Raw genomic sequence first — 21,842 nt, forward strand, 5'->3', positions numbered from 1 at the left:
CTCCTCACCAGGTCTCTGTGCGCCCCATCCAGCCCCAAGGGACTCAGGAATGCTCCCGCGCCCATCAGCGTACTCAGCATCGTAGCTACATACGCCCCAGCATCCAGCCCTTCCACACCTTCAGGGAGACCCAGAATCCGCAATTTCTTCCTCCTCGACCCGTTCTCCAGATACTCGAATTTCTCCTGCCACTTTTTATGGATCACCGCCAGGCCCAGGATCTCATCCTCGTTATCAGAGGCCTTCTGCTGCACCTCTTTAATCGCTGTCCCCTGCATCCTCTGGGTCTCTACCAGCCTTTCGATCGACGCCTTCATAGGGGCCAACATCCCTGCCTTCAATTCCACAAAGCAGCTTCTCAGAAACTCTTGCTGCTCCCGTGACCACTGAGCCCATGCTGCCTGGTCTCTGCCCGGCGCCATCTTGCTTTTTCGCACCCGTTCTCCCCTCTTCTCTAATGCCCCTTTTTTGACCACGCCCCTTCTGGTCCACTCCATACAGTGCTGGGGGAACCTCACTGCCGTCTTCCCACACCGGGAATCGTCGACCAAGTACCGCTGGGGCTCCTCAAAGGGCCCAAAAGTCCGTTCATGGCGGGAGCTGCCGAACGTGCAACCTACCCAGGCATAGCCGCAACCGTAAGTCCCTCCCAGATTGCCTTGATCCACTACAGTTCGCCTACCGCTGCAACAGGTCCACAGCAGAAGCCATCTCCCTGGCTCTGCACTCAACACCAGAACACCTAGATAACAAAAACACGGGTCAGATTCCTATTTATTCACAATCAGTAAGGATAGGCAACAACACCTCCTCCACGATCATTTTCAACACGGATGCCCACAAAGAGGAGTTCTCAGCCCTTGACTATACTCCTTATATACCTATGACTGTGTGGCTAAATTCCCCTCCAACTCGATTTTCAAATTTGCTGATGACACCACCGTAGTGGATCGGATTTCAAACGTTCAAACAATGACGAGACAGTACAGGAATGAGGGAGAATCTGGTGAACTCTCTCTCAATAATCTCTCCCTGAATGTCAATAAAACGAAGGAGATTGTCATCAACGTCCAGAAGCATAAGAGAACATGCCCCTGTCTACATCAATGGGAATGAAGTAGAAGGGGTCGAGAGTTCAAGTTTTTAGGTGTCTAGATTACCAAACAACCTGTCCTGGTCCCCCCCCCCCCCATGCCAACACTATAGTTAAGCAAGCCTACAAGCCTATCAACGACTCCAACTTCTCAGAAGACTAAGGAAATTTGGCATGTGAGCTACGACTCTCACCAACGTTTACAGATGCACCATAGAAAGCATTATTTCTGGTTGTATCACAGCTTGGTATGGAGCCTGCTCTGCCCAAGACCGCAGGAAACTACGAAAGGACATGAATGTAGCCCAATCCATCACACAAACCAGCCTCCTATCCATTGCCCCTACAATTCCCACTGCCTCAGAAAGGCAACCATCATTATTAAAGACCCCCGCATGCCAGACATACTCTCTTCCATCTTCTTCCGTCAGGAAAATGTTAACAAATGTTTGAGGTCACGTGCCAACCGACACAAGAACAGCTTCTCCCTGCTGCCATCTGACTTTTGAATGGACCTACCTCGTGTCAAGTTGATCTTTTCTCTACACCCTAGCTATGACTGTAACATTACATTCTATAGTCTCTCCTTCCCTATGCACAGTATGCGTTGTCTGCACAGCATGCAAAAAACAATACTTTAATGTATATTAATACATGTGACAATAATAAATCAAGTCAAATCAAAAAGAATGTCAAAGAGGGTGGTCAGGGAAAGGATTGGACACTTAAAGGACAGTGGGGGGGAATCTATGTGTTGAGCCAGAGGAAATGGTTGAGGTACTAAATGAGTACTTTGCATCAGTGTTACCAAAGAAATGAAATGAAATGAAAATCGCTTATTGCCACAAGTAAGCTTCAATGAAGTTACTGTGAAAAGCCCCTAGTCGCCACATTCCGGCGCCTGTTCGGGGAGGCTGTTACGGGAATCGAACCGTGCTGCTGGCCTGCCTTGGTCTGCTTTCAAAGCCAGCGATTTAGCCCAGTGTGCTAAACAGCCCGAAAAGGACGTTGTGGAAGATGATTCTTGGGTAGGGTGTGGATAGTCTGGGTCATGTTGACATTAGAAAGGAGGTGGTATTTGGTGTTTTAAAAGACATTAAGGTAGAAAGTTTCCTGGGTCGGATGGGATTTACCCCAGAATACTGAGGGAAGCGAGGGTAGAAAATGCTGGAGCCTTAACTGACATCTTTGCATCCTCATTGGCTACAGGTGAGATCCCAGAGGACTGGAGAATAGCTAATGCGATACTGCTGTATAAGAACGGTAGCAGGGATAATCCAGGAAACTATAGGCCGGTGAGCCTCACGTCAGTAGTAGGTAAATTATTGGAGAGAATTCTCAGGGACAGGATTTATACCTATTTGGAAACAAATGGACTCATTAGCAATAGACAGCATAGAACATAGAACGGTACAGCACAGAACAGGCCCTTCGGCCCTCGATGTTGTGCCGAGCAATGATCACCCTACTCAAACCCACGTATCCACCCTATACCCGTAACCCAACAACCCCCCCCCCCACCTTACTTTTTAGGACACTACGGGCAGTTTAGCATGGCCAATCCACCTGACCCGCACATCTTTGGACTGTGGGAGGAAACCGGAGCACCCGGAGGAAACCCACGCACACACGGGGAGGACGTGCAGACTCCGCACAGACAGTGACCCAGCCGGGAACCGAACCTGGGACCCTGGAGCTGTGAAGCATTTATGCTAACCACCATGCTACGTGCTGCCCTTTTGAGGTGACAAAGATGATTGATGGGGGGAGGGCAGTGGATTTTTTTTACATGGACTTCTTTAAAGCCTTTGACAAGCCTCATGGCAGACTAGTATAAAATGTGAAGTCACATGGGATCAGAGGTGGTAATACGGATACAGAACTGGGTCTATCACAGAAGGCAAAGGGTGGCAGCAGAAAGGAGTTTTTTCTGAACGGAAGGTTGTGACTAGTGGTGTTCCACAGGGATCTGTGCTGGGGCCTCTGTTGTTTGTAGTATACATAAAACCATGTGGAGGAATATGTAGCTGGTCTGATCAGTAAGTTTGCGGATGACACCAAGGTTGGTGGGGTGACAAGATAGTATTGATAATTGTCAGAGGATTAACAAGGACATGGATAGGCTGGATACTTGGGCAGAAAAGGGCAAATAGAGTTTAATCCAGCCAAATGGGAGGTAATGCATTTTTGGTAGGTATAACATAAAGGAGAAATATACAGTGAATGTCAAAACTCTCAGGAATATAGAAAGTCAGAAGGATCTGGACGTGCTGGTCTACAGGTCTTTGAAAGTGGCAACGCAAGTGGACAAGGTAGTCAAGAAAGCACACGGAAGGGCAGCACGGTGGTACAGTGGTTAGCACTGGGACTACGGCGCTGAGGACTCTAGTTCGAATCCCAACACTTAGTCACTGTCCGTGTGGAGTTTGCACATTCTCCCCATATCTGTGTGGGGGTTTCACCCCTACAAAAGATGTGCAGGTTAGGTGGGTTGGCCACGCTAAATTGCCCTTAATTGCAAAAAAAAATGTTTTAAATTGGGTACTCTAAATTTTAAAAAGAGAGCATACGGAATGCTTGCCTTCATTGGACAGGGCATCAAGTATAAAAACTAGCAAGTCATTCTACAGTTGTATAGAACCTTGGTAGGGTCGCAATTGGAATATTGCACACAATTCTGGGCACCACGCTACCAGAAGGATGTGGAGGCTTTGGAGAGGGCGCAACGGATGCTTACCAGGATGTTGCCTGGTCTGGAGAGTGTTAGCTATGCGGAGACGCTATATAGGGTAACTGTTTTCATTGGAACAATGGAGGTTGAGGGGTGACCTGATAGAAAGAGGTCAATAAGATTATGAGGAGCATGGATAGAGTATATGGGCAGGCACTCTTTTCCAGAGAGGAGGGGTCAGTCACCAGGGGGCATAGGTTTAAGGTCCATGGGGCAAAGTTAGAGGAGATGTACAAGACAGATTTTTTTTTAATACAGAGGGTGGCGAGTGCCTGGAACGTGTTGCCGGGGGGGGGGGGGGGGGGGGGGCTGTGGAAGCAGATACATTAACTGCATCATTCAAAAGGCATCTCAACAAATTCATGGATAGGATGGATATCGAGGGATATGGCACAAGGAAGTGCTGAGGGTTTTAGCCAAGATTGGCATCATGACCAGTACAGGCTTGGAGGGCCAAAGAGCCTATTCCTGTGCTGTGTTGTTCTTTGTTTTTGTTCTTTAAATCAATTGGTTTAAGAATCAGTGCATTGCTTTAAAAGGGTGCTAGCTTTACACGATAGAGAACTGATTATTCATCATTCCATTTAGCTGGAGTTGGTAGTCTGTTTTTCAAAGGAAAGACAGAGCTAGAAATAGTTCTGAAATTTGAAAATTTAACAGAAATCTGAAATACCCACTAAATATATGAGAATTAACTACACTAATTTATCATGGAAGGTGGGGAGAACCAAGAGGGTACCCTTTAATTCAAAAGGCAGAAGCCATGGGGTGTAATGCTTTTTGAAGTCATACATTACTACCACTTCTTTTGTTTTTTTTTATCCCTTCATAAGATATGGGCCAGGATTTCTATTGCCCATCCCTAGTTGCCCTGAAGAAAATGATGAACCACTGCTGCCCGTGTTATGTAGGTACAGGGCATTTAGAGAGAGAGTTCCAGGATTCAGACCCAATGGCAGTGAAGGTATAGGAATATAGTCCAAGTCAGAATGGTGTGGGCTTGGATGGAACTTGGAGATGTTCTCATGTATCTACCACCCTTGTCCTGTTGAGTGTGGCCCACAAGATATTTTGTTGACCATTACGCATGACTGAAGTGATATGCATGTAAAGCAAGGGCACGTGAAGTGCGTACCAATTACAAACAACAGTGACTGAGAGCCGTCTGCGTCCAAAGAGTAAATATTTATGTTTTTACCATTTGACGTGTACATATAAATAAAAATTAAAATGGATTAAGCATTTTCCATAACTAGTTATGAAATATTCACCGTCTATTAAATACATTAAATCTTATTCATGGAGCCATGGTTAGTGAACAAGCCCAATTTCAATCTTGTGTCCTACAGATGGAGGGGGCCACTCATGCACTCCACTCTCCAGCTTAGGCTGCCCATCAATGTTCTCAGTGGTACAGGTTGCAGAGTTGGAAGATTCTGTTGAAGGCACAAATTGTTGCAGTGCAGCTTGTAAACAGTACACACTGCGCCATCGTTTTGGGAGTGGAAAGAGGGAGTGTTTTTTTTAAATAAATTTAGAGTACCCAATTATTTTTTTGGAAAGAGTGAATGTTGAACTTGGTTGTCCCGGATGGTGTTCAGCTTTTTGAGTGTTGTTGGACCTGCACTCACCAAGGCAAGTGGAGAGTTTTACATCACACCCCCGACTTATACCTTGTAGACGATGGGCAGGCTTTAGGGAGTCAGGTAGTGAGATACTCTCCACAGAACTCTCAGCTTCTGACCGACCCTTGCAGCCACCATATTTACATGGCTGCTTCAGTTCAGTTTCTGGTCAATGATAACCCCCAGTGCACTGGGCAGCATGGTAGCACAGAGGCTAGCACTGTATGTTCTGTGTTGTATGATAGTGGGGAAGCAAGAACTGGTAATCCCACTAATGTTGAGGAGAGATGGTTGGACGCTCTCTTCTTGGAGATGGTCGTTGCCTGGAACTTGCTTGGTACAAAACAACATCCGCCCAAGCCCGAATGGTGTCAGGACCTTGCTGCATATGGGGACAGACTGCTTCAGTAGTATCGGGGTCATCCTGAATAGTGTGGAACATTGCACAATTAGTGAGCATCCCCACTTCAGATCCTGAAGCAGCTGGAGATGGTTGGGTCCACGACATATCCCTGCAGGGGTTCCTCAGGTGTAGTCCTGGGACTGAGATGCTGGAGCTCCAACAATCGCAACAATCTTCCCTTGTGCCAGGTATGACTCCAACCGGCGGAGATTTCCCCCGATTCTCAATGACATTTTGCTAGGGTTCCTTGATTCAATACTTCGTCAAAATTTTGCCTCGATATCAAGAGCAGTCACTCTCACTTCTGGCATTCAGCTCTTTTGTCCATGTTTGAACCAAGGCTGTAATGAGGTCAGGAGCTGAGCCGAGTGACCCTGGCGAAACCAGGGTCATTTGATAGCATTGTTGATGATTACTTCCATCACTTTGCTGATAATGGCGAATAGCGGTAATTGGCTGGGCTGAATTTGTCCCGTTTCCTGTGAACAGGACACACCTGGGCAATTTTCCACATTGCCGGGTGGAGTTCAATGTTATAGCTAGGGGCACAGCAAGTTCTGGAGCACAAGTCTTCAGTACTATTCCCGCAATATTGTCAGGGTCGATGGTCGTTGCAGTATCCAGTGCCTTCAGCCATTTCATGATACTCATGTGGAGGAGAAATTATATTATCTGAAGACTGATATCTGTGATGCTGGCGACCTCCGGAGGAGGCCAAGATGGATCATCCATTTGGCACTTCTGGCTGAAGATTGTTGAGAATGCCTCAGCCTCGTCTTTTGCACAGTTTTGCCAGGCTCCTCCATCATTGAGGATGGGATATTTGTAGAGTCTCCTCCTCCAGTTCATTGTTTAATTATCCACCACCATTCATGGTTGGGTATAGAAGGACTGCAGAGCTCAGATTGGATGCGTTTGTTGTGGAATCGCTTAGCTCTGTCTATTACTTGCGGTCTGGCATTACAAGTCGTCCCATGTTGTAGCTTCAACTAGTTGATACCTCATTTTTAGGTATGCCTGGTGTTGTTCTGAGCATGGTCTTTTGCACTCTTCACGGAACCAGGGTTGATCCCCTGGCTAGGTGGAATGGTAGAGTGGGGATATGCCGGGCCATGAAGTTGCAGATTGTGGTTGAGTATAATTCTGTTGCTGTTGGCCCACAGTGCCTCACAGATGCCCAGTCTGGAGTTGCTAGATCTGTTTGAAGATTACCCCATTTATGGGCAGCACAGTGGCTCAGTGGTTAGCACTGCTGCCACACAGCACCGAGGACCCGGGTTCGACCCCTGTCCATTTGGTGTTTGCACATTCTTTCCATGTCTGCGTGGCTTTCACCCCCACAACCCAAAATGATGTGCAGGGTAGATGGATTGGCCACGCTAAATTGCCCCTTAATTGGGGAAAAAACAGGACTCCAAAATTTTTTTTAAAAGACGACGCCTGTGCCACACAACACGATGGAGGGTACCTTCATTGTGAAGGCGGGAATTTTGTCTCCGCAAGGACTGTGCAGTGGTCACTTATAACAATATTGTCATAGACAGATGCATCTGTAACAGGCAGGTTGGTGAGGATGAGGTCAAGTAGGATTTTCTCTCTTGTTGGTTCCTTCATCACCTGCTTCAGTGCTAGTCTGGCAGATATGTCCTTCATGACCTAGCCACCTCAGTCTGTGGTGGTACTACCGAGCCGCTCTGGGTGATGGACATTGAAGACCCTATCCAGAGTATATTCTGCACCCTTACCACCCTCAGTGCTTTCTCCAAGTGGTGTTCAACATGGAGGAATACGGATTCATCAGCTGATGGTGGATGTATGTGGTAATCAGCAGTAGCTCTCCTTGCCCATATTTAAGCTGAAGCCATGAGACTTCATGGGGTCCAGAGTCAATGTTGAGGACTCCCAGGGCAATACCCTCCCAACTGTATACCACCATACCACCACCTCTGCTGGGTCTAAGACAGGACATACCCAGGAATGGTGATAGTGGTGTCTGGAACATAGTTCTCTCAGAATCATACCTTACAGACAATGTCAGGTTGTTGCTTGACTAGTCTGTGAGACAGGTCTCCCAACATTTTGACACAAGCCCCCAGTTGCTCGTAAGGAGGACTTTGCAAGTTCGACATGGCTGGGTTTGTCGTTACAGTTTCCAGTGCCTGAATCAATGCAGGGTGTTTTTTTTTTTACAGCAGTTAACTATAACGGAGTGGATTGAAAGGCCATTTCAGAGGGCATTTAAAAGTCAACCACATTACTGAGAGTCTGGTGTCACATGTAGGCCAGGCAAGGATTGTAGATTTCCTTCCCTAAAGAAGTGAACCAGATGGGATTTGTACAACAATCAACAATGATTTTGTGGTTGCCATCACACTTTTGATTCCAGATATGTTATTGAGTTTAAATTGGATTCGAACCTCGGTCCCCAGATCATTACCCTGGGTCTCTGGATTACTCGTCCAGTGACAATACCACTAAGCCAACACCTCCCCCATGAACGGATCACCCCAGTCAATTGTGGCTGAAGATTGGTGCAAATATTTGAAACTTATAAAAATCCTTATAAAACTTATAAAAAGAGTACCCGATTCTTCCCCCCCCCCCCCCCCCCCCACCCAATTAAGGAACAATTTAGCGTTGCCAATCCACCTACCCTTCACATCTTTTGGGTTGTGGGGGTGAGACCCAAGCATACACAGGAAGAATGTGCAAAATCCACACAGTGACCGAACCCAAGTCCTCGGTGCCCTGACGCAGAAGCGCTAACCACTGCACCACTGTGTTGCCCTATACTTTAGCCTTTTCTCTTCTTTTACTGATTATGGCCTCCTCCATCAGAGGATGCTGATATTTGAATTGTTTAATTGTCCACCACCATTCACAACTGGATGTAGCAGGACTACAGAGCTTTGATCGGATGTGTTGACTGTGGGATCGCCTAGCTCTGTCTATCGCATGCTGTTTTTGCCGTTTAGCCTGCAAGTAGTCCGATGTTGTAGTTTCACCAAATTGACACCTCATTTTTGGTATGCCTGGTGCTGCTCCTGCACTCCTCGCTGAAATCCTCACTCGCTACCTTCACCGAGCCTTTAAAGAAATCCTTTCGGAAAGCCAGCATCACTTCCAATCAAACCACGGAACAACACAGACAAGATTTTCACTGCTCAGCAACTTCCAGGAGCAACATCAACCACTCTGCATGGCCTTATCGATCTGGTACAGTCAATCAAGAAATGCAACAAAGATCCTGTCAAAGATCGGCTGTCCCGAGAACTTCAACATCCTGTACACATCAACAATCTGTCCTGGTCCACCCACGTCAACACTGCCACCAAAAAAGCACAACAGCACTTAAATTTCCTGAGGAAGTATGCCATGTCTACATTGACTCTTACAAATTTTAACAGATGCACCATAGAAGGCAACCCATCTGCATCAGCTTGGTATGGCAACTGCATGACCCAAGGCCGTAAAAACTACAGAACACACAAACCTGCCTCCCATCCATTCATTGTCTACATCTCCCACTGCCTTGGGAAAGCAGGCAGCATAATCAAAGACCCCACTCACCTTGGTTATTCTCTTTTCCATCGGACAGGAGATACAAAAGCCTGAGAACGCGCACTAACAGATTCAAAAACAGCTTCTTCCCCGCTGTTACCAGACTCCCGAAAGACCCTCTGATGGACTGAACGGATCACTCTACGCATCTTCTCTACTGTTGTTAACACTATGTGAAAACAGGACTACGTGCAGACTCCGCATAGACAGTGACCCAAGCCAGGAATCAAACCTGGGACCCAATGCTGATTCAATGAGACTTCATGGAGTCCAGAATAGACTACCTTCCAACTGCATACCACTGTGTCATCACCTCTGGTGGGATTTTCCTAGAAATGTGACAGAACATACCTTAGGGTGGTGACTGGAACATTATACAATATGATTCTGTGAGTATGACTGCCAGGCTGTTGCTTGACTAGTCTGTGGGACAACACTCCCAATATTGGCACAACTCCCAGATGTTAGCAGGGAAGACTTGGCAGGGCCAACAGCGCTCAGCTTGTCATTGTCGTCACTGGTGCCAGGGTCGATGCTGGATGATGTTCTCCAGTTTTATTCCTTTTTGTAGACTTTGTAACTGTTAGATACAACTGACTGGCTTGCTAAGCATTTCGGAGCACAGTTCAGTCTACTACATTGCTGTGGGTCTGGAATTACACGTAGGCCAGACATGATAATAAACTGCAGATTTTCCTCCCTAAAAAGAACATTAGTAAACCCAATGGGTTTTTACAACACTCGACAATGGTTTCATGGCCATGATCACCGAGAACAGCTTATTTTTAATTTCAGATTTACTAATTGAATTTAAATTTCATCACGTGCCATGGTGGAATTCGAATCCTGGATTACTAGTTTGGTGCTATTATTAGTACCAACAAAGGATTGCGTTCCGCTTAGTGACACCACCCCAATGGAACAAAGCAATATCATAAATTACTGTTACTTTCAGCTCGTTTTAAGTCAGATTTATATCGCCAAAACTGATGTGGTTTGGTGTGGCAAGAGTCCCACTGAATTCCATGTCATTATGCAACACAAAATTATTATTTGTTTTAAAACATATTTTATTACATGTATCAAAGCAGGTTACAGCAAATAAACATCCTGGGAAACATACTTCCCAACAATCAACTATACAATCTGTACAAATTTTTCCCCTTTTAAACCCACCTCCACAATCCACCCCGCGCCCCCCCCCCCCCCCCCCCCCCCCCCCCCCCGGACGAATAGCTCCTCAAACACGGTCACAAACATCCTCTATGTTTTCACAAACTCCCCCGCTGAGCCCCTTAACTCATACTTTATCTTCAGTGACCACAGGAAGTCGTCACCCAACCATGCCACTACCCCAGTGGCGATGCCGACCGCCACTCCAGCAAAATCCGCCACCGTGCAATCAGAGAGGTGAAGGCCACGACATCAGCCTTCCTCCTCTCCATGAGCTCCAGCTTCTCTGAAACCCCAAATATCGCTACCAAAGGGTCCGGGTCCACCTCCTCCTCCACTATCCTGGCTAAAACCGCGAACACTCCCGCCCAGAATCCACAAAATGATTAATGCTGAATCAAATTCTGGTCTCCAGCATCCATACAGTATTAAACATCTTGCACTCCATTGCACATATAATTTTCATCAGCTTCAGAAAGAATCTAGTCTTACCAATGCAAACAAAAGCCCAAGTAATGCATTGCTAGAATATAAAAGGGATATATTCAGTTATCAACATTTTTTGGGAAGTACTGTGAAACTATTCTTAAAGAGCACACTCCATATACCCTACCCTTTTGACAGTCACCCCTGCCCTTGCTGACCTACATCACCCCTCAATGCTTCAAATTTAAAATTCCTGCCCTGGGCAATTAAGCCCCTTCATGGTTTAGCCCCTCCTCCTCATTGTCAGAACACATCTAATCTGTGACCACTGACTTATTTGCCCCACCATTCACAGCCATGTTTTCATAGAATCACGACAGTCCAGAAGGAGGCCATTAGGCCTTATCAAGTCTGCACCAACCCTCTGAAAGAACTCCCTTCCTAGGCCCATTTCCCCACCCTATCCTCATAGCCCCACCTAATCTGCACATCTTCAGACACTAAGGGGCAATTTAGCATGGCCAATCCACCTAACCTGCACATCTTTGGACTGTGGGAGGAAACCAGAGCCCCCGGTGGAAACCCACGCAGGCACAGGGAAGTGCAAACTCCACATAGACAGTCACCCAAGGCCGGAATTGAACCCGGGTCCCTGTGAGGCAGCAGTGCTAACCACTGTGCCGCTTCACCCATCTCCGCTTCATGCTCTGGAATCCCTTCCCTTGGCTCCTCTTCCTTATCATCATCCACTCCTCCTTTAAGACCCACCATAAAGCCACTTCTTTGCTCAAGCTTTCAGGCATTGCTTCTAACATACACTTCTGCTGGACACTATTTTTATCCACGCATACAACATAAGAACATAAGAACATAAGAACTAGGAGCAGGAGTAGGCCATCTGGCCCCTCGAGCCTGCTCCGCCATTCAATTAGATCATGGCTGATCTTTTGTGGACTCAGCTCCACTTTCCGGCCCGAACACCATAACCCTTAATCCCTTTATTCTTCAAAAAACTATTTATCTTTACCTTAAAAACATGTAATGAAGGAGCCTCAACTGCTTCACTGGGCAAGGAATTCCATAGATTCACAACCCTTTGGGTGAAGAAGTTCCTCCTAAACTCAGTCCTAAATCTACTTCCCCTTATTTTGAGGCTATGCCCCCTAGTTCTGCTGTCACCCGCCAGTGGAAACAACCTGCCCGCATCTATCCTATCTATTCCCTTCATAATTTTAAATGTTTCTATAAGATCCCCCCTCATCCTTCTAAATTCCAACGAGTACAGTTCCAGTCTACTCAACCTCTCCTCACAATCCAACCCCTTCAGCTCTGGGATTAACCTAGTGAATCTCCTCTGCACACCCTCCAGTGCCAGTACGTCCTTTCTCAAGTAAGGAGACCAAAACTGAACACAATACTCCAGGTGTGGCCGCACTAACACCTTATACAATTGCAACATAACCTCCCTAGTCTTAAACTCCATCCCTCTAGCAATGAAGGACAAAATTCCATTTGCCTTCTTAAGGGCCTCACGGTAGCATGGTGGTTAGCATCAATGCTTCACAGCTCCAGGGTCCCAGGTTCGATTCCCGGCTGGGTCACTGTCTGTGTGGAGTCTGCACGTCCTCCCCGTGTGTGCGTGGGTTTCCTCCGGGTGCTCCGGTTTCCTCCCACAGTCCAAATATGTGCGGGTTAGGTGGATTGGCCATGCTAAATTGCCCGTAGTGTAAGGTTAATGGGGGGATTGTTGGGCTATGGGTATACGGGTTACGTGGGTTTAAGTAGGGTTATTATTGTTCGGCACAACATCGAGGGCCGAAGGGCCTGTTCTGTGCTGTACTGTTCTATATTAATCACCTGTTGCACTTGTAAACCAACCTTCTGTGACTCATGCACTAGCACACCCAAGTCTCTCTGAACAGCGGCATGCTTTAATATTTTATCGTTTAAATAATAATCCCGTTTGCTGTTATTCCTACCAAAATGGATAACCTCACATGAAGCAGTTTGAGAATTTTTTCTATCTTAAGGTCTTTTTTAAAAAAATACAAGTTGCTGTTACTCTTCAGCATGGCACACATTTCAAGAGTTACAAGTTATTCCAGTATTCTGGCCAATATTTCTATAACAGATAACACCACAAAATGGAAATCACTTATTGTCACAAGGCGCTTCAAATGAAGTTACTATGAAAAGCCCTTAGTCACCATATTGCGGCGTTCTGTTTTACAAGCCAGCTGTTTAGCCCACTGTGCTAAACCAGCCCCTAATAATAAATTAAAATCCCCAAACAGGTGCCGGAATGTTGCGACTAGGGCCTTTTCACAGTAACTTCATTTGAAGCCTACTTGTGAGAATAAGCGATTTTCATTTCATAAACAGCGGTCATTAATTTCACTGCTTTATCAGGGCCCCGCTTGCTTAGAATGGCTGCTAATTTTACTTATGCTAACAGTCTCTCCATAAATTACTTTGTTGATGCGATAGGGTGTTATAGAAAGGCAAATAAAGAAAAGCTTTCCTATGATTCTTTTTCTACTGCTAACAATTTCAATAGCCTTGCTATCTATGGTGCATCTGTAAATAGGACTTTCAGATTGTTTTATATGCACTCAGAACTGAACCAAGCCAATCTTTTTCACAGAACCTTTTTGAACCTTCTCCTCCAAATCAAATATTTTTCCTGTGTTCTACTGAAGTCAAAATCCAATTGGGAAATTGTCTGAGCTCATGGATTTAAGCTCATCATAACCTCAGATCTTAATTCTGCAAAAACAAGAGACTGACCGCCTGATGATCCCATTCAAGAATTGAATTCAAGATAACTCTCATGCAAGAAAAACAGAACTACCTCTGCCAATGCAACCAGGTAACCTTTACTCCCCTCAATGGTTCAAACTTTTAGGTCATTCTCACTAGCCTTTTCTTTGCTAAAGCATACACAGTGACAACAGTGTTTCCGTGTGAATCAACACTTCAAAATACATTTTGCAACTTGTATCGTTTCTTTAAAATTTACGAAGATAATTGGTTTTCCATAAATGATACTTTCAACACTTGACAACTTTCAACACTTGACATTTTTATTTTCAAAATTTCAGTTTTGCTTACCTTATCAGAATATTCTGGTTTTCCAGACAAATGACATTTACAAATTTAAAATCTTACAATATTCTCATTAAAGCCTACATTATAAATAATGTAAGCGCAAGCTCCAGAACCAATCCCTGTAGTCACAGCTACCTAATTAGAACAGCCATTGATAACTATAATCTTGTCCAGACATTGCGATCTAAACTACAACTTCCATTTATTTCCAGAACCTGTCAATTAAGTTCTTTGTAAAGGAATCTCATACTCTCCTGGTTTAGAATACATCTGATAGCAACAACAAAGTATTCTGGATCAGATTTTGGTAGCTGACAAAATTTAGGCCACACCAACAAAATTACAACTGTTTCTCTTAAAATCTACTTGAACTATTTCCATTACGAAAGGTTTAGATTTATTAAATATTCCAACACCAGGAAACCTCATGATCAGTTACTACAATGAATTGCTGCCAAAATAATTCTTCCTCTCTGCAGTTCATGAAAAACTGACTATGATTTTTAAACTATCATCCCACAGTATCAGCCTACTAAGACAAATTAATGTTCAACATTGTTCAACAGTAAATTGCCAACTTTGCTCACCACTTCTTCCAGCGCATGTTTCTTAATGGCAGACCAAACAATCATCTTTTCAGCTTCTGTTTGTACTTGCCCTCAACTTGAAAATTTTCTGAAATCATGCTCACATTGTCATCTATTATAGCACAAAGTTCAATTTCCATACATACCACGCAAAATGACATGAATCATTGACTTCAGTGATGAATTTTTGTCAATGATGGAGCTGCAAGTCAGATTGGCAGGTGATACTTTAAAATTTGACCTTGGCACTGCAATTGCAGCATTTCTTACCATTTTAATACAGGTTATTGTATACATGCATGTGAAATGATTTCTGAAGTGTGTTACAGTAGTTTACACTACATTACAGTATTTGTGTCCGCTGAGCTCATCGGATAGCAATCAACTCGATTAGTATGTTGAGGGTTCAAGTCGCTGTCCAAAGCCTTGTACACAAAAACCTCGACTGACACAAAGCGTACCATTGATAGAATGCTGGCCCATTGGAGTCGCAACCTTTCAGAGGAGACATTATATCCAGGCCATGGCTACACTCGGGTGGAGTGTAGATATCATTTGGCATAAAATATCATTTGGCATCATCACAAAAGGTAGGGGAGTTATTACCGTTGCCCTGATGGTATCAATCAATAAAAATACATCTGTCAATAATAAACATTGCTGTACGTTTCTAAATGACAACAATTCAAATGCACTTCATTGGGATAAAAGCACCGTAGGATGTCCTGAAGTGATGAAAAGCCCGATACAAATGCAAGTCTCGTTTCCTTTTACTTCTTCACTCATCAACAATCTTCCACAATTAATACAATCTTCCACAATTAATACAATAGGCATTTCACCTCTCAAAAATGTCACTCTTCAACTCCCAAAAGGTACAACGGCCAGGGTATCAATTACCCTTTTTTCGTCTCCTGTGCATGATAATTTAGCGGGTGTGAAAATACATTGGCAGTGGCTCACACAAGTACTGTCACTAGCATTGTTCTTACCTTTTACATTTCCATGATGTGCCATACAAAGCACATTCTACGGTTAAAAGCTTGTGAATAATGCTCAAAACAATGATCAACTTATCTGCTTTAGCAAAAATTCTGAATTAAAAAGAGTTAATTATGTCCTCCCTCAAACAGAATATCTGTGCCCCTTGCAACCCTTCTGAAAATTGCTTTTTAATGTCATCTATGGCAATCCATTTTTTTAAAAAGTTCATCAAGGTGAAGAATCAGTGCTGGGGAAGAGGTAAGCCCAGTGCAGCCAGTCAGTTCACTCATCTTTCCTCCAACGATATGGTTGAATTTCAGTTTAGAGTGTTGCTTCCACACCAATCAATTTGCACTGTTGTGGCCATATCTTTTTATTCAAACGTTACTAACACTAATTTTGCATTGGAGAAACAGGATACCTTCCCCTCAGTACCAACATACGGGGAGGGATGGTAGGATACTCTGATTAATAAAGCAATTCACAACACAGTTGTACAAAAAAAAACGACTGGAGACACCAGATACCAACTCTGTACCAACAGAAGGGAAATGAAACGGGAGCGGTGGGGAGAGAGGGGAAAGGAGGGTGGTGGGGAGGGAGTGAGTCGGGGTGTTGGTGGAGGGGGCCCAATAGGCCACTGCCTGAACTATCTACGGAGGCAGAAAAACAAAAGAACCTTCAATTATGATATGCCAGATTCCACGAGTAGTCCCAGAAGAGGCGAGGGGCGACAGTGTCGTGCATGAGTGAGCCCTGCACACCACTGCAGAGAGCCTCATATTTTAAGATGTTATTCTGTACCAATTTGGAATAAAATTGAGGCTCATTGCACACAGGGCTCAGAGAGAATTTACTTTCATCTCGTTGGTTCTGACTGGATTAGACTCAGGTAAAACTTAAAAGAGGTGAACCTGCCATCCAATCTTCCTGAAAATCTTTTGCATACTCAAGTATCCATTTCCCCTTGCTTTCAATTGACCTATCACCAATATTTATTTTGTCAATTCTGTCTCTGCTTCCACTCTTTAACAGTCCCTCATTGAATGCTGGGCTTTGCATGAGGCATATCAGGTTTCCTTGGATTTAAATTGCAATAATCAGGAGCTACAAATCTACATACTAAACCTCATTTTGGAAGCTTGTGAAGCATAAAGTCACAGTAACTATACCAGCCTTGGGCTGACACCACAGTTTTAATTTTCAGCACCGTGCTATCCTTGACCCCCTTTTGATTTCCAATTATTTCGATGAGGGAGGAAAAGAGGAAGATGAGTAAAGAAGCCCATTGGTGAGAAATTTGTACCATGTTTTGTAGGGAGTCAAACCATATACTAATATGAAAATAATGTCTGAAATTGGTGCCCTAATTCAAAATACATCAATGACATTTTAAACATATTTTTCATGATTTAATCAGAGGCCTCAAGGTCAAAAAAAAAATCAAATCTGTTCTGTAAAAAAAGAGAAGTCAACAATAAATATTAGGACAATTACCATCTCTAGTCTTCACTTTCCTATACGGTTACCATTCCTAATCATTACCATTATGTCAGGCAGCAATACTGCTGTTCTTTATTTCTCCTGCTATCAGTCACTGGTCCTTTATCGATGTTCAAAAAAATTCTCCACAACCCTTAATTTGCAAAAAAGCAATTTTTAACCTCACTTTCCATTTTGATGAACATCTACCCTCATCTCAACGTTTCATTCAAAAACACAATCACCTTCATTCATACAAATTCAACTGCCCATGTTTACCCCTCAGCTTCAGTCTTTCCGAAGCTGGGGCTCTATAGTATCTATGTACATTTAATTATACACCATTTCTGTTTTGCCTCTTGCTCTCTCCCCCAACAGCAACCCCCCCCCCCCCCCCCCCCCTGCCCCCCCCACCTTGCAGGCTCTGATTACGGCAATATTATCGAATCAATTGTAAGTATACCTCTCGGTTCATATGCTTCCAGTTTCCTTCCTTAGCTTTTCTCTATTGCAATGTTCAAGTTTGTACACTGCATAAGCTAGCTCGCTCTCGGAACTGCACACAGCAACATCTCTCTCGCCTGTTACATATCCCTTCCCCCATGGCTCGGGTGTAGCTTTTTCTCTGTACTAGCAATTTCTGCCAGTACCTCCCACTCATTCATACATTTCCAATCGCTTCTCTCCCTAATAATCCCACTGCTGCCATCAGAACTGCACTGCCAAATATAGCCTCTTCATTTTCCTTGACAGTGGTCCTTAAAGATTTAAAAATGCAGAAATGTTCCAATTTCCTGCTCCACACACTATCAACTTTACTGCATCAGTTTCACTGCTGTTGATATAGCCACACCACCTAATCTTTCATTCATCCATTCTAGAATTATTGTTGCACATTCTCCGCTCCAGTGATGTCACCATGTTCAATTTTCTCATGCACTTATTTCCAGTCGTTTGAGCAAACCATTGATTCTGCAATCTTTTCCTCTACAACTAATGTCATAATACATCACCACTCTCTTCCATACCTACAGTTGTTATCCAGTACATAACAGGTTCTGTAGCACACTACGGGTCTTTTCCAACTGCACCACCCTCTCTCTCTCTCTCCTGTTGGTAGCCAAGTGTCACTCAGATGCATCATTTTACATTTTCCTCCCCATTTTTACATCACTCATTAGAAAAATTGCATTTCAATGTTACATTCCTCCCACCCCCATTCAAATCATAAACTGTGTTATCGTCCACTGCACCACTGCTGTGAATAGTATCAACATGATCTCATTCACCGATTTCGTATTCAAGTCTTCAGTTCTCTCCCTGTGCTAACAATACTGCAACATATTCAATACGTCTGAACATGTAGAACAATATGTAATGCACGCGCTTTCTTAAAGAGATAACGAAATATTGGCAAATTTGATCCATTATCTCCACACAGCACCATTAACCCTTTACAGTGCTTCTAACGCATACCATTTCTCTCCTTAATTGCAAAACACATTTCAGTCGGTAACTCACTTGCCTTCTCTCTCCCCACCAAGCATGCAGTTACATTGCTAGTTAAGGTTGCACTCTTGTACTCCACCCCCTCCCGGCCCGAACAGCGCTCGCGCGCTCCCGCTAGCATCGCCCCCTGGAGCCGTATAGAGGCCGCTCACGCCACAGGCCTGCCCCGATGCCCCTCCCCTGTGGGCGCGCCCCTCCCCTGTGGGCGCGCCCCTCCCCCGTGGGCGCGCCCCTCCCCCGTGGGCGCGCCCCTCCCCCGTGGGCCCGAACGCTGCCTTGGGTCCGCGCACACCCTCCGGAACCGTGCGGTCCCCAGGGACCGCTCCTCCCACTGGCTCCGCGCGGTCCCCTGGCTCCGCCCCTCCTCCTGGGCCCGCGCGGTCCCTTGGCACCGCCCCTCCTCTTGGGTCCGTGCGGTACCATGGCTCCGCCTCTCCCCCATGGTCAATGCAGTGCACACGCGCTCCTTTTAGCTCCGCCCCCTGGGATCGCGCCTACCCCCGCCCCTCCACTCGGGCCCGTGCGGTCTCCAGGGCTCCGCCCCTTGGCCCGTGCAGCGCCCGCGCGCTCCCTACGCCCCTCCCCCCAGGGCCCGTGCAGTGCCCGCGCTCTCCACACCCTCCTCCCCCGGGCTCCTGCTTGCCCTTCTCCCACCCCCGCAAACCGTTGGAATGAGAAAACCGTTGCCTGCCCCCATTCCAGATACCTGGTTGCTTCCTCTCCCACACGCCGTCCGTTCTTCCTCCTCCTCCTCCCGACTCCTTTTCACTTTTACATCATGGCTCCCGGTTAGTTGAGAGGAGGTGGGAGTGCGGGAGGGGAAAGGGAGGCCGAGGGGTGGTGGGAGGGGGGCAGGACGGTAATTACAGAGTAGCTCCGCTTCAACTCGGTGTCGAGTCTCGGTCTGAACGATTTAAACGCCACTCGCTGCAAAGCTCCAGCCAAAAGAAATGTTTTCCCCCGCCGGAGGGCGCATGCGCGCTGGGATTTCCCAGCAACAGAGCGCATGCGCAACGGTTCCCGTTCTCCCCTCACGGCTGCGTGCGAGCACGTGATCTCCATCTGCAGCCACGTGCAGCCAGCTGATTGTGCCCATGCACAAGTCTACTATCCCTGGACCTGGCCCTTTGACCCAGAACCACACGTTTGACACAGCACAGAAGGAGGGCATTCAGCCAGTCGGGGCTGCACCAACTCTGCCAATGCACGACTCACCAAGTTCCATTGCCCGCCTTCTTGATGTTACCCTGCACATGAAATGAAAATCGCTTATTGTCACGAGTAGGCTTCAATGAAGTTACTGTGAAAACCCCCTAGTCGCCACATTCCGGCGCCTGTTCGGGGAGGCTGGTACAGGAATTGAACCGTGCTGCTGGCCTGCTTGATCTGCTTTAAAAGCCAGCGATTTAGCCCAGTGTGCTAAACCAGCCCCTAGTCCTAGTCAGATATTATTACAATTCCCTCTTGTTTGCTTCAATTGAACCTGCCTCCTCCAAACCATCAGGCAGCACATTTCAGATCTTAGCAACTTGCTGCGTGAAACGTTTATCTTCACTTGCTTCTTTTTGCAATTACCATAAATCTGTACTCTTTTATTCTCAATGCATTCACCAGTAGGAATGTTTTCCCAAAGATAAATGCAAATTACTGCGGATGCTGGAATCTGAAACAAAAACAGAAAATACTGGACAATCTCAGCAGGTCTGACAGCATCTGTGGACAGAATCATTCAATTTCCTACAGTGCAGAAGGAGGCCATCGATTCTGCGCCAACCATTGGAAAGATTAGTCTACCTAGGCCCACACCCCGATCCTTTCCCCATAACACACTAATCCCTCCTACCTTTTTGGACTCTAAGGGTCAATTTAGTAAGACCAGTCCACCTAACCTGCACATCTTTGGACTGTGGGAGGAAACCAGAACACCCGGAGGAAACCCACGTAGAAATGGGGAGAAAGTGCAAACTCCACACAGTAACCAGAGGCCAGAATTGAACCAGGTAGCTGGCGTTGTGAGGCGGCAGTGCTAACACCATGCTGCCCAGATGTTAAGGAAGTTGATAGGGACAGACAGCTGAATACCCAGGAGGCATAATCAAAGAACGTTAAAGGTATAATTGACCAGAACCTGAGGAGCAAGAAAGGCAGTTCACATCTAGCAGTCTCAGAAAGCAGACAGGCCAGTTTCCAGCCACCAAGCCTCATCGCCAAGTTTACGTCAAACAAGTGTCTAAGCCTTAGAACCAAGATAGTGCAGAAAACCTTTGTTTCAGCAGTTTAAAAATATATTCACTGGACCAGTAAAAGATGGTCCCAGATTTGAGTCTCATCCTTGTGTGGTGACTGTATTATTCAATTTGGACATTGTTTGGGGAAATGGGGAAGTATTGTATTGTAGGCAGAGAAGGGAGCCAACGTTTCAAGTCTGGATGACTGTCAAACCTTTTTCACTATCTACTCTGTCCAGACTCCTTGTGATTTTGAATATCTCTATCAAATCTCCTCTCAACCTTCTCATCCTCAAATAAAACAGCCCCAACTTCATTGATCAATCTAAGTAGCTAGACAGATTGCCTTCACAGATACGAAGGGAAATGAGAATGGAAATTGATAGACACTGGCTATACTTTTTGAGTCTTCCTTATGACTCAGGTGATGCCAGAGGACTCGAAAGCAGCAAACATTGATCAAAAACGATTGACAATATAAGCCCTGCAACTATCAATCATCTCTGTTATTTTATCAAAGAACTCAATCAAGTTAGTCAAATGGGATTTTCTTCTAATAAATCCATGCTCAGGTGAGGACTGGATTGGATTGGATATGTTGGATTGGATTTGTTTATTGTCACGTGTTCTGAGGTACAGTGAAAAGTATTTTTCTACGTGCAGCCCAAACAGCTCATTTGTACATGAAAAGAAAATACGTAATAGGGCAACACAAGGTACACAACGTAAATATATAGACACCGGCATCGGGTGAAGCATACAGGAGTGAATGTAGTATTAATCAGATCAGTCCATGGAATACAATGTTGACAAATGTGAGGTTATCCATTTTGGTAGGAATAACAGCAAAAGGGATTATTATTTAAATGATAAAATATTAAAACATGCTGCTGTGCAGAGAGACCTGGGTGTCCTAGTGCATGAGTCGCAAA

At 45.3% G+C, this 21,842-nt stretch overlaps 1 protein-coding gene across 3 annotated transcripts in view; it reads right to left on the reverse strand.

The window, feature by feature from the left end:
• Positions 1 to 19,661, reverse strand: part of ptpn4a (protein tyrosine phosphatase non-receptor type 4a) — a 428,771-nt gene extending 409,110 nt beyond the window's left edge. For 2 of the 3 annotated variants that reach the window (XM_038790048.1, XM_038790047.1), the window contains exon 1: positions 19,389 to 19,661. The gene's annotated coding sequence lies outside the window, so the exon portion shown is untranslated. Of the gene's footprint in view, positions 1 to 17,636; positions 17,656 to 19,388 lie in introns of those variants that run through there. The other variant, XM_038790049.1, reaches the window with a different exon arrangement.
• Between the last annotated feature and the right edge of the window lie 2,181 nt (positions 19,662 to 21,842).

Source organism: Scyliorhinus canicula, chromosome 2 (assembly GCF_902713615.1).
Source record: "Scyliorhinus canicula chromosome 2, sScyCan1.1, whole genome shotgun sequence".
Classification (NCBI taxonomy): Eukaryota; Metazoa; Chordata; class Chondrichthyes; order Carcharhiniformes; family Scyliorhinidae; genus Scyliorhinus; species Scyliorhinus canicula.